Source organism: Manis pentadactyla, chromosome 2 (genome assembly GCF_030020395.1).
Source record: "Manis pentadactyla isolate mManPen7 chromosome 2, mManPen7.hap1, whole genome shotgun sequence".
NCBI lineage: Eukaryota > Metazoa > Chordata > Mammalia > Pholidota > Manidae > Manis > Manis pentadactyla.
In genome coordinates this window covers 124,781,439-124,792,648 of record NC_080020.1, presented here as the reverse complement: position 1 = coordinate 124,792,648, position 11,210 = coordinate 124,781,439, and the positions used below count along the sequence as shown (strand labels likewise).

At 33.9% G+C, this 11,210-nt stretch overlaps 1 pseudogene; it reads right to left on the bottom strand.

Moving 5' to 3' along the window:
* Positions 1 to 558: 558 nt before the first annotated feature.
* On the bottom strand, positions 559 to 691 carry LOC118918201 (U4 spliceosomal RNA; annotated as a pseudogene).
* Positions 692 to 11,210: the final 10,519 nt, after the last annotated feature.

Here is an 11,210-nt window from a genome sequence, read left to right as displayed (position 1 = left end):
TCCTTTGTTTGGAGACATCTTAAATACTTTATAGCAGTGGGTATATGTGGAAAGGTTATATTTATCAATACATTAAGCAGTGGAGCATGAATACATGTAGTTATTTTCCTAAAAGATCATGCTAACTATGTATGAGAGGAGGCAAGGATAAGGATCTCACTAGGTGGACTCTTTGGGGATGGATAAGGCATTTGTGACATTATCTTATCTATTGATGCCGACCAGAGAATTCCTGACTGACTGTATTTTTGGGAGAGGTTGAAATTGCAATTAGGTCAGGTATGAAGTCCTTTTTGATGACTTGGCCTAGCATAAGTGACGCCATGTTGGGCCTGTCTTCTTTTTTTAAACAGTTGCCTGAGCGAACATTATAGAATCTTGTACTTTCTTGATAGAAATATCTCCTTGCATGGGATTTTAATGTCTTTTAAAGCCATAATTGAAAAAAGCATTGTCTGTAGTCCTATATTTCTAGCAATTATCTCATTGACTGAGAATATCTGAATGCATGATGCTCTTGCTGTGTTTATTTTTATTCAATAAACACCGCAAGGATCAACTGTCATTTTCAGGTAGTGAAAAATTTGATATTGATTTGTACCACTGTTATATCAATGCATTAGTTTTCATCCAGAAATAATTACATCTCAGCTAAACCTCACTGGTTACAATACTACCACTACACAAAGCTCAGTTTGTTAGATTGTGGAGAAAGCAATGTGGCATAGTACCAAGAGCAAGGACTTTAAATGAAAAAAGTACCAGATTTGAATCTCCTGTTTTTCTGTCACCTTCTGTCACCATCTTCTAACAATATTTTTAACAATGTGGTTAATTGCTCTGTAATTGGCACTTTATGACTTAAAAAGAATTAAACATCACTAATTTGTGATGATTAGATAAATTTCTATTTATATAAATGTAAATATGTATTATATTATTTATATATAGTGTAGCAATAGGACATCACAGAGGTGGGAATCAATATTACAGTGTGATAGTATTTAAATTTGATTATTTTATAGAGATAATAGATTGAGAGAGAGTAAATTCTTCAATGTTATAAGAAATATTAGAATAGAAAAGAAGTTGGAAAGGCCACACCGTTCTCGGCTTCTTTTCCTTCTGCATTTCTTGGTCTGTTTTAAATAACTGAGCTGAATTTCTTCAGATTATTTTTGCACCTAACATGTTGGAATTCATTGCAAAAAGCAATTTATTCTTAATCTATCAAGATGTATTTTATTTTATGGAAAATGTAAGAAAACACCTATTAGAGTTCTAATTCTTCTTTACAGTATAAGTCTCCTTTACTCATGGAGTCCCATTTACAAATCTTCTTTTTTTTAAATTTTTGTAGATTTAACATTCCTAGGTATTAGAGATGACTAAATGATAGAACCAAAAGGACACTGTTATATTGCAATAAATTTGTTATAATGGTAACCTTTTAAAGTGAAAAAGATAATTTTAACCCTTCTCTTGAATGTGTTTGGAGATGAACTTTTTGTATTCATCTACTTTGATTAGATTTCAAGAACAGGAGTTAGTTTGGAAGGTCAATGTATCACTGCTCGATGTTAATAGTGTGGTGTCTTTTGGGGAAAAGGTATTTTTCAAACCACAAAAAGAGTGCATTTTAGCTGCATGTACCTTATCTTGAGCTTGATATTGAAATGAAATTGTCATTGCTTGTAGGTGTGGCTTCAGTTATCAACTCCAAACTAAGGAGAGAAATTGATGTACTGTTTACTAAATTGTGGTCACAAATGTTGATTTAAGTCTGATTAAAATTAAAATTATGAATATTCATAACAATAAATCTCTAGGAGAAGAGGTGCATTTTAGATAAATAGATACAGACATAGGCAGCAATACCGTTTTGTAAAACAAATGTTGTTATTCAATGTGCTTGTCATTACCTAATTTACCTAATGCTAATTATGCCTCAGGAACCATAAACATTGTTTTGACCACTTTAGGCTTCCCTTCTTCAAGCACACATGTGTGGGCACGGGCACACAAAATTATATTGTTGCTATGGTAAAAGGATTTCTCTGAAAAAATGTTTGCCTCAACTTGGTAGAATCAGATTTATTATGTTCTAAACAAACTTTATGCTTTTGAGTAGATACTTTTTAACTCTTGTGGGATTGACTGTTATTCATTCAGTTGACACACACAAAAATCCAGGATAAAGACCTTTTGTAATTTTGTATTTTTGGCAACAGCCATAAGATCTTTACCAAATGCAAAGGAATATTTTTTCTGTTTCTAGATGTTGTTTTAACACTTGGTGATGTTTACCCTGCATTTTTATAATTTAAGAAAAGTTGTTTTAACTTAGCAAGTTATCTTTTACTTGACTAATGTTACTTGAGTTCAGACATAAAACCATCTTTATAATTTCAGAGCCCAGCTATTATTAAAATTTCAATCCAAAAAAAATCTAAATACTCTAACTTTGTATGTTGATGCTTAAAAAAAAGAATCACAAATTCATCTGAGAGCTGAAAGATACTTTTAAAAAAATCTTCTATTTTTGCAATTAACTGTACTAATGATTCCTTTGGCTAACCACCTATGTGTCCATGGAAAGAAATATTTAGAGAATAAGGAACACTTAAAAGTTTTTACATGAACATATTTGGAAAAGAGAAAAATAAAATATGCTTACCTGTCTGATAGGGTTAAAAGAATTTTAATTTTATAACAATTTATTCAATTTTGAGTAGATTTTGTGCTAGGCACAGAAATCTATATTTTATGAATGCATGACTGATGGTAGTGTTTCAAATATATGGAATATTCACACCACCTGTACTATTATTTATTAATATTTTAATGAGTGATTTAAAGGTAAAATATTTAATTTAAAAAATGTAAGAGGAGAAAGAACATTTTTTTATATAAAAGAAAATATTAAAAAATGTTACATTTCCAATTTATTAAATGTAAAGTTTGTTACTGATGTTCTGTAGAATCACATCATATATGGGAGTTGGCTTCTAAATTTGGCCAATAAATGAAGAGTGGGCAAAATAACTCCTAAAATCTCTTTGGGGTGTGTCTCTTAGGAAATTGCTATACCACTTTTAATATGCCTATTAAAATTTATTTTTCCTCCTGTGTTAGGATATTTTTCTTTAAAGTTGTCTTGCTTTTAGAAGCAGCATACCACTAAAAATGTGTGTTTTTAAACAATAGAATCATACTCAGATGGATGAGATGCTCACATAAGAAAAGGCAGAGTGGATTTGAGACCAAGTGAGAAAGCATCAAATGTAGGTGGCCATTCTCAGCCTTTTATGTTTATTCCTGAGAGGGGACAAGAATAGAAATCACTGTGGCATTTACATTTTGTTTTCCTTCTTTTTAAAAATTTTTTTAGCTAAGTAACATATTATAATTTTTTAAGTTAAATATATATAAAATAAGATTCTTTTATAAAATAAGTAGATATATTATTCTATTTACAAAACATAGAACTGTTAAAAAAATCCTCAGTAAGAATATTGAAAATATTATCAATCAGTATAGTTTAGGTATATGATAGATATATGATCAATAGTTTAGGTATACAAGTACATGATTCTATGCAAATTTAAATAGTTGTATTATTTCAATATACCACTCGTTTTTGTACAAAGTTAGAAAAGGTAAAGGTACTCTTTTATTCCTTTGAGCTGGCAACTGAGAATATATTTCTAAAAAAATGCAGCATATATTTTGTTCAAAACCTTTTCTTTGAAGAAAGTTTTAAAATTTTCTTTAAAGAGAATCTGCATAATACATTCTTCTGATTGTATTACATTATTTCTCGATGCCTGCCATATGATGCAAGATATCTTTATCTACTCATCACTGCTATCTGTTCTGTAAGAAAACATTTACTTCTCTTTTATAATTATTGAAATAGCTTCAGTGTGATATTCAAAAGAAATAGTATGGGTTTTTCAATAACATAATGGGTTTTGCTTTTTGTGAGTTGTTGACAAGTGAGTAAAGTTAGAAATCTATGGAAGACATACTCTAAAGACAGCCACTGTCAATTTTTTCCCAACCTGTATTTACTGTCTATGCAATATGACCCATTCAAAAACTAGGGTCTATTTTACCCCTCTTAAATCTGGGCTGGCCTTGTAACTTGCTTCATTTGACGGAATGCAAAGCAGTGATGTTGTGCAAGTCCTGGGTCTGATAGTTTATTTGTTATTTATTTTTGTAATTGAAATATATTTTACATATAACTTTATGTAAATTTAAGTTGTACAACATGTTAATGCAACACATTTATATATTGTAATACAATTGCCATTGTAGTGACACTACTTCTTATCACACCATATAATTATTTCTTTTTTTTGTTGTGGGAAGAGTTAAGGCTTAGTCTCTTACCAAGTGTGATTATTATAATACAGTATTATTATTTATGTTCACTATACTGTTTATTAAATCTCCAGGGCTTATTTGTCTACTTGTTCATGTTTGTAGCCAGAAACAATATTGTTTTGTGTCTGGCAGTTTAAGAAGCCCAGTAGTTTCTGCAATATATCTGGGAAAGCCACTCACTATGTGTGAAATCCTACTTTCCTAAGTCTACTATGCTGTGAGGAAGCTCAAGCAAGACACAAAGAAATGAAATATGGAGGAAAGCTGAGAAAATGGACAGCAATGAGAACTGAGGCTCTGGCATAAGCCCCCAGCTGACCAGAGACATTCTAGGAAGCCCAACCAAGACCTCACATACTGTGGAGGAGATCAAGGCATTGCTGCTCTGCCCTACCTGAATTTCTAAACCACAGAATCATGAGGAACTAAAGCAGCTGTTATATTGGGGTTGGTCATAATACAGCCAGAGCTAACATAAAGAAAGCCACATTCTGAAGGATCTGAGGATGCTCTGTCTGATAAATAATAACAATGGTAAAGTAATTACTATTTCTTGATACCTTACTGTGTTTCTGTAGGGGTTTTACATACAAATTAACGTATAGTTTTTACCCCTTAGCAGTAGATGTTATTACTGTCCTTAGTGAACTAAGACTTAAAGAAATGACTGGCACAGATATTTAAAACCAAGGACAGCCAAGACTGGACCTCAGGTCTGACTTCCTTAAACTCCATCTTCAGCTTTGGGAGGTGCTCAGCTCCAGAGGCTGAGAAAGACAACTGGTCCTGGGCTCTAAGCATGTCTCTGTCCTGGGCTTTTGTGTATTAGCTTTCCACTGCTGCCATTCCATACATCAGCAAATTGTGTCCATTAAAACAACACCTGTTTACTATATTGCAGTTGTGTAGGTCAGACATCTGGTAGGCCCTGCTGGGTATTACAAGGATATAGCCCAACTACACATAAATTGATTTAAAGTACACTTTCCAAATTAAACTGAGATTACATTTTATTCTGGTGTTGGAAATTACTTCTTATGAAGGAATTTTGTTGTTTAATACTACCTATTGAGATTTTGCCTGCACTATTCTAGTTTAGTTTTAATTTCAACAAGCTAAAGTAAGCCTGTAGGGGCATATATTGAAGGATTTAAGTTTATTCAATTGATCAACCACTTTTCAAACACTGACACTTTCATGTTTTTAGTTTAAACAAAAATAAAACCATAATATAAACTAGAGTACTTTCTTGGAGGGTAAAATCACTTTATTTTACTTTTACAATATCTAACATCCCATAATTTGTGTAGTAAATGTCAGGTGTTACACATGTTCACATATGTAGAGTCACATGTATGAAATAATCTAAGAAATCTAAAGGCAACAGGTGTCGTTCAAGAGTGTTAATCTAGTGCATTTTAAGAAGCTAACCAGAGACTGAGATGTTCAGATTCAATATTAGTGACTATTTTTTAAGTTATACCTAATAATAATGACATGAGTTTAATTCATATAAAAAGGGAACTAAATACTTTAAAATATTTAATCCAATAGGCTCCCTAAACAATGCTTTGAAGTAGGGAAGGACAATATGCCCAAATAAGTTTAAGTAGAAGAGGTAGGGAAAGGAGTCAAATCTTAGTCCAAAAAGTTCTTTTCACTATTCTTTATGGTTCATTACTTGACTAGCTCCTGAGACAGGGCACCTAGATGTCCTTCTCATCTTCAAGGAACCACATGTAGCTGATATATAGCTGAACATCTGCAGACTGTCTGGATAACCAGCAAACCTAACAATCACCTGTCTGCTTTCCTTTCTTTTTTGACTTTTTCATCTTTTAATCTTTTGGGAATGTTGACAACAGTTTCAGAGAGATTGTAGAGTTGAATTGTACACGTAAATTTAAAAAGAAATTAAACTGAGATGTAGAGACAATTTTTAAGAAATTTAGAAAAGAAAAGAAAAGAGCCTGGATCAAAGAGGTGCTTTATAGGATAGGCATAGTAAACATGTTTAAAGGATAAGGAACAGTTTTCAAAAAGGAAGAGGAAAGGAGAAATGAGGCTTTAAGATAATGAGGCAGGTGGTGGTGGGACATAGGCAGATAAAGTTCAGGACCCTTGTAAAAAGCCCCAGTACAACTCAGCCACCTTGACCTCAGTTTGGTTGTGCCCTATGCAAATGAAGCTCAGACATTCAAAGGTACATAGACCTCAGCTGCTCTATGCAAATAGAGTATTGTACTTTCAGCCAATCAGGAGTGGTTGTGATGTCATTAATTCAGTTCTCTATCTGGTCAGGGGGTGGGTGGGACTTTCTCCTCTCAGTAGGCAATATAAACCTTAGACACAACAGCCCTGACAAGTCTCCCCTTAATGTCCTTTAAGGTTGAAATGGAACAATTCAGAATATTTATCAAAATCTTTCTTACTTAAAATCAACTGTTTATGTACTTTAATCACATCCACAAAATATGTTCACAGAAACACCTAGATTAGTGTTTGAACAATTTGGGACTATAATCTAGCTAAATGAATATCTGAATGGACTAATACATTCTCCTGGAAGATAAGTGGGTACAAGGACTTGTGGTGATCAAAAGACTAAGACTCATGATTTATAAATTTGAATTTGTTTTTTATAACCCCACTGAGAGAAGCCAGAGTCTGAGGCCACTATATCTTAGGAGTCTCAAAGTCTAAGTATTTCTTTTCTGTATAAGTAAACCATAAACCCTTTCCAAAAACCACTTTGAGTGTGCTCAGGTGACCTTTATTTAGAAAGAGGAAACTTCACGACTTGAAGGAGAGGAGAGATGTCAACACTTATAAAATTGGGAACTTTAGAAAGACTGCTTAAAAGGTACTGGAAACTTATGTTTAAAGACCACAGATTTTATACAGAAAAAGTTATGCCGCATGATACATAAGAATATTATAATTTATCCTGAGGATTAAATACTGAAGGTCTATTCAATCACAGCATTGTCTGGGAAAGTAAAATAAAAAGGATCTTTTTGCTGCCTGAAGTATAAAATTTTAGAGTATATAATATATGGTTCTGATGATTATAGAGACTGATTTCCTCTTCAGAATTTTATATCTCAACAATAGAAAGTTCTGTGCCTGAATATTGTGGAGGTGAAAAAAAAGTTCCAGTTTTCCTTCCTGGTCTATATTCTCAACATTACCTGAATTGTTATAAAGAAGTTTAGTGAAAATAGGACATAGTGGACTGGCACCTCCTTCTCATTGTGATAGCTGGATGGAGGGCTATGGGAATGTGGTCAGTGTCAAAATGAGATGGGCCGAAAAGGAAAAAGACAGAGGGTAGGAGGACTAATGAGTATAGAGGTACATTCTCATGTGATAATTGCCCCCATGGCCTTAAAAAGCACTCAGGATTAGAATGTATGTAAAGTGTGACAACTGACAGCTTCTTTCAGATCACTAGAGATCGTCACACTATGGTATGCATTATTTCTTTAATAGAACCAAACATTCCCTTTTAGACTTCTTTTTTCTTGTGTGTTTATGCCAGTGTTTAGTGTAAAAGAAAAATTAAAAAGATGGAAATTATCATCATTAGTGAAATGTTATGGTGGATCAGTCATACTATGGATAGATTACAAAATTGTTGAGATTTTATTGGTTGATGCATTTGACCTGATAATTGATCAATTAATAATTTATTGGTATAAGCGTGATTAAGATAACTGTAGGCACTTAAAAAAATTCAGTTTATGAAAGCTGGTAGAGTTTAGGAAGGCCAACTTGTGGTCTCTGGAGGCAGAATATTTTGTTTAAATATTATAGTTAGCCTAACCCATAATATTAAGTGTATCCTTTTGATAAAGTGTATCCATTTGAAAAACGACCAATTTTATCTCATTTAGAATGCATATTAATAAACCGAAGCAGTTCACACCATTGAGAATGCAAATAAATCCACATTATTTTCATAATATAATTTATTTGGTTTTGAGATCAAGTAGTCACTGTTGCCTCCAAGATTCAACCCAGTAAATACATCATATTTTGTGAATCTGAGCCAAAGACATTTAACAAAATATTGCTGGTTTTATTAAAAAGTAGGCTACACCTAAGTCATAACCAGCACTCTTGAGAAGTAAGTACAGTGGTGGGGGTTGTTTTCTCTGAGACTAAGTTGCAGTAGGATGCCACCACCAAAGTCTCAAAATTATTTATTTTTATTATATAGCTCTGTCTTGCATCTGGATGGGAATTTTTCCAAAAAATAAGTTGTGAGGAACTGTGTACCTATTATGTATACATATGTATACAATAACTAGAATATGCTGCAAAACCTCTGATTTCCTTTTTCTTTTCCTTCAAAGAACATTGGAGCCATTTTAGAGGAAGTGTACATCCTTGTGAAGACTCACTGAATGTGTGTAGTTGCAGATCTAATCTTAGACTACAAAATATCTAATTCTCCTAAATTCAATCTGAAAAAGATTTGAGACACTCTTTTTAACAAATAGGTTGAAATTATTTAAACTTATCTATATGCTTTCTTTAATTTCAGCTATTTTGGGAACCCAACTGAACTCTTCTTTCTGTTTCCCTGTGATCACACATCTTGACCTCGGGGTAGCAGACATTGAGAGAATAACAGAAACTTCAGAAATACAACAAATTTCTTGGAAAGAGATAATTTCTTTCAAGATAAAAATTCATAGAAAATATGTTGTCAAAATTCAGAGCGAAGGTTTTGATATTCTTGTAGAGGTTATGGTATAAAAAATTATAATTTAAAAAGGCTGTTGGGATTTGGAAGTGGGGAGAGAGGGTAAACCATTGAAACAAGGGTGATTTCCCTTCTAATCAGGTGAAGAATGTTTATGCCAGAGTGGTCTTTAGAAACTTAAGTCTATTGATGAATTTGGGAATGAGCTAATAAAGTTAGAGTTCATCCAAAATTATCTGGCTCTTATGGAATTTGTGTGTTCGGGAATCTATGACTTCACTGTGCAGAAAAACGCCATGAATATTATTATTTAGTTTAAGACAGGACAGTGTTTGAATCCTAATTTTGTTGTATTTTTCATGTGTCACTAAGCTTCTATAAGTTAATATTTTCATCTTTATCATAAAGGTCATAATTCCTTTCCAAGTGTCTACTGTGTTTAATTCATTATTAGTTCTAAATACAATCAATCACTTAGATTATAAAGTGAAATCAATTTACTCCTGTGGATAAAATGAAGGTTCCTGTGGCCTGGATTCTTACCTGTCTCTGGTTGGCTAGCTCTCTGCACACGTGTGAGCATTGCATCATTATTGACTCTATATAAAGAGCTCCTTCCAGTGCCCTGGGTGACATGGTGGCACAGCTGCAAGGCTGCAGGAGAGCAGAACAGAGACTAGAGTGGTGGCAGCACCAAGGACAGAGGCCCAGAAGACGGCTGTGTAGGTAGAGAGGCCCAGAGGCAGAGATTGGTTTGCTGCATGCAGACTCGCTCTGAGTGAACGGGATTTTAGTGATTGACCTGCCACTGTGGAAATAAAGTTGGGTCTAAACCCTTTCACCCCAAGAACGTTCTATTGTCATTTCTTTGGTCACACTGAATCCATAACAAACTTGCCTGGGGCTGAAATCCATTGACAAGACAACTCAAAATAAAGAACTGGATATATGACCTAACTGATACAAAGTGTCATATTTGAATAATTTCAGTCTAAGTATTTAAGGATTCTGTTAATTATTCTTATAGATTTAGTTGACAACCTATAATTTTTATCCTTATTTGAAGTGACTTTGTGATATGCTCTTCCAACAGTAACCAGTATTTGTGGTATATTGGTAACAGAAAATATCTCAGGCTGTCAGCTGTAGTCCTGGACTGGAAAGTGGGGGACAGAGTTAGGGGCAGACAGCTGTTTTGGACACTTGCAAATGTTCCTATTTTATAACCATCAAGAATGTGATAAAACATTCATTCTTCCCTCGCTTCATTTACTAGCAAATGGTGCCAAAAAAACAAAAAGTCCTTTCAAACAAGTGGACAACAGCATCCAAAAAACTAGGTAACATCCTGCAATAGAAAGTGTCATTCAAACTGGACCCAGTAATTTAGTAAGAAACTCATTCCAGCTAATACGGCCTTTCATCTGAAGATTGAATACTCCTAGTGCTGTTTCCAGCCCCTGTGGCAGATGGTCAGCGGAGGAGAAACTGTCCTAGTCAGCACATCTCCGGCTCTAAATCCCCACGTACGAGTCACAGATGGCACTGGGAGTGCTGCTCCGTGCAGCAAGCGCTCTGAAAACAGACCTCAGTCCACCTGAGACATGCTATTAAAGGTAGGTCTGCCTTGATTGTAAATGAGCCAAAATCCGTACTCTGCCCTGGGATAATCAGATCACTAAACATAGAACGGTGTAAGCTCTAAAACTATGCATTGTCAGAGTGAGGAGTTACATGCACACAGTATATTTAAATCTACTACAACGTACATAAAAATTACTCTAAGAGAAACAGGAAGCTAATTTCTTCAACGACCTCTCCCTCTCAGTCCAGTAAAAAGAAAGTGCAAATAAAAAAAGAAGTGTGTTTTATCTCACTACCCTCCTACAAAGCTCTTTATTATTCATAAGAGTTTACAGCAGGGTGGAATTGTCCTGAAAGCATGTTTATTTGACCAGCCAATAATTACTATAATTGGCTACCAACATTTTAAATTCATGAAATATCCATCTATAAGTCCATTTTACTTCTTTACCTTAAAAAGAATAAAGACCTTTCCACATTAACTAGCTGGGTTGTCTGGCCTTGACCTCAGTGGAGATGTATG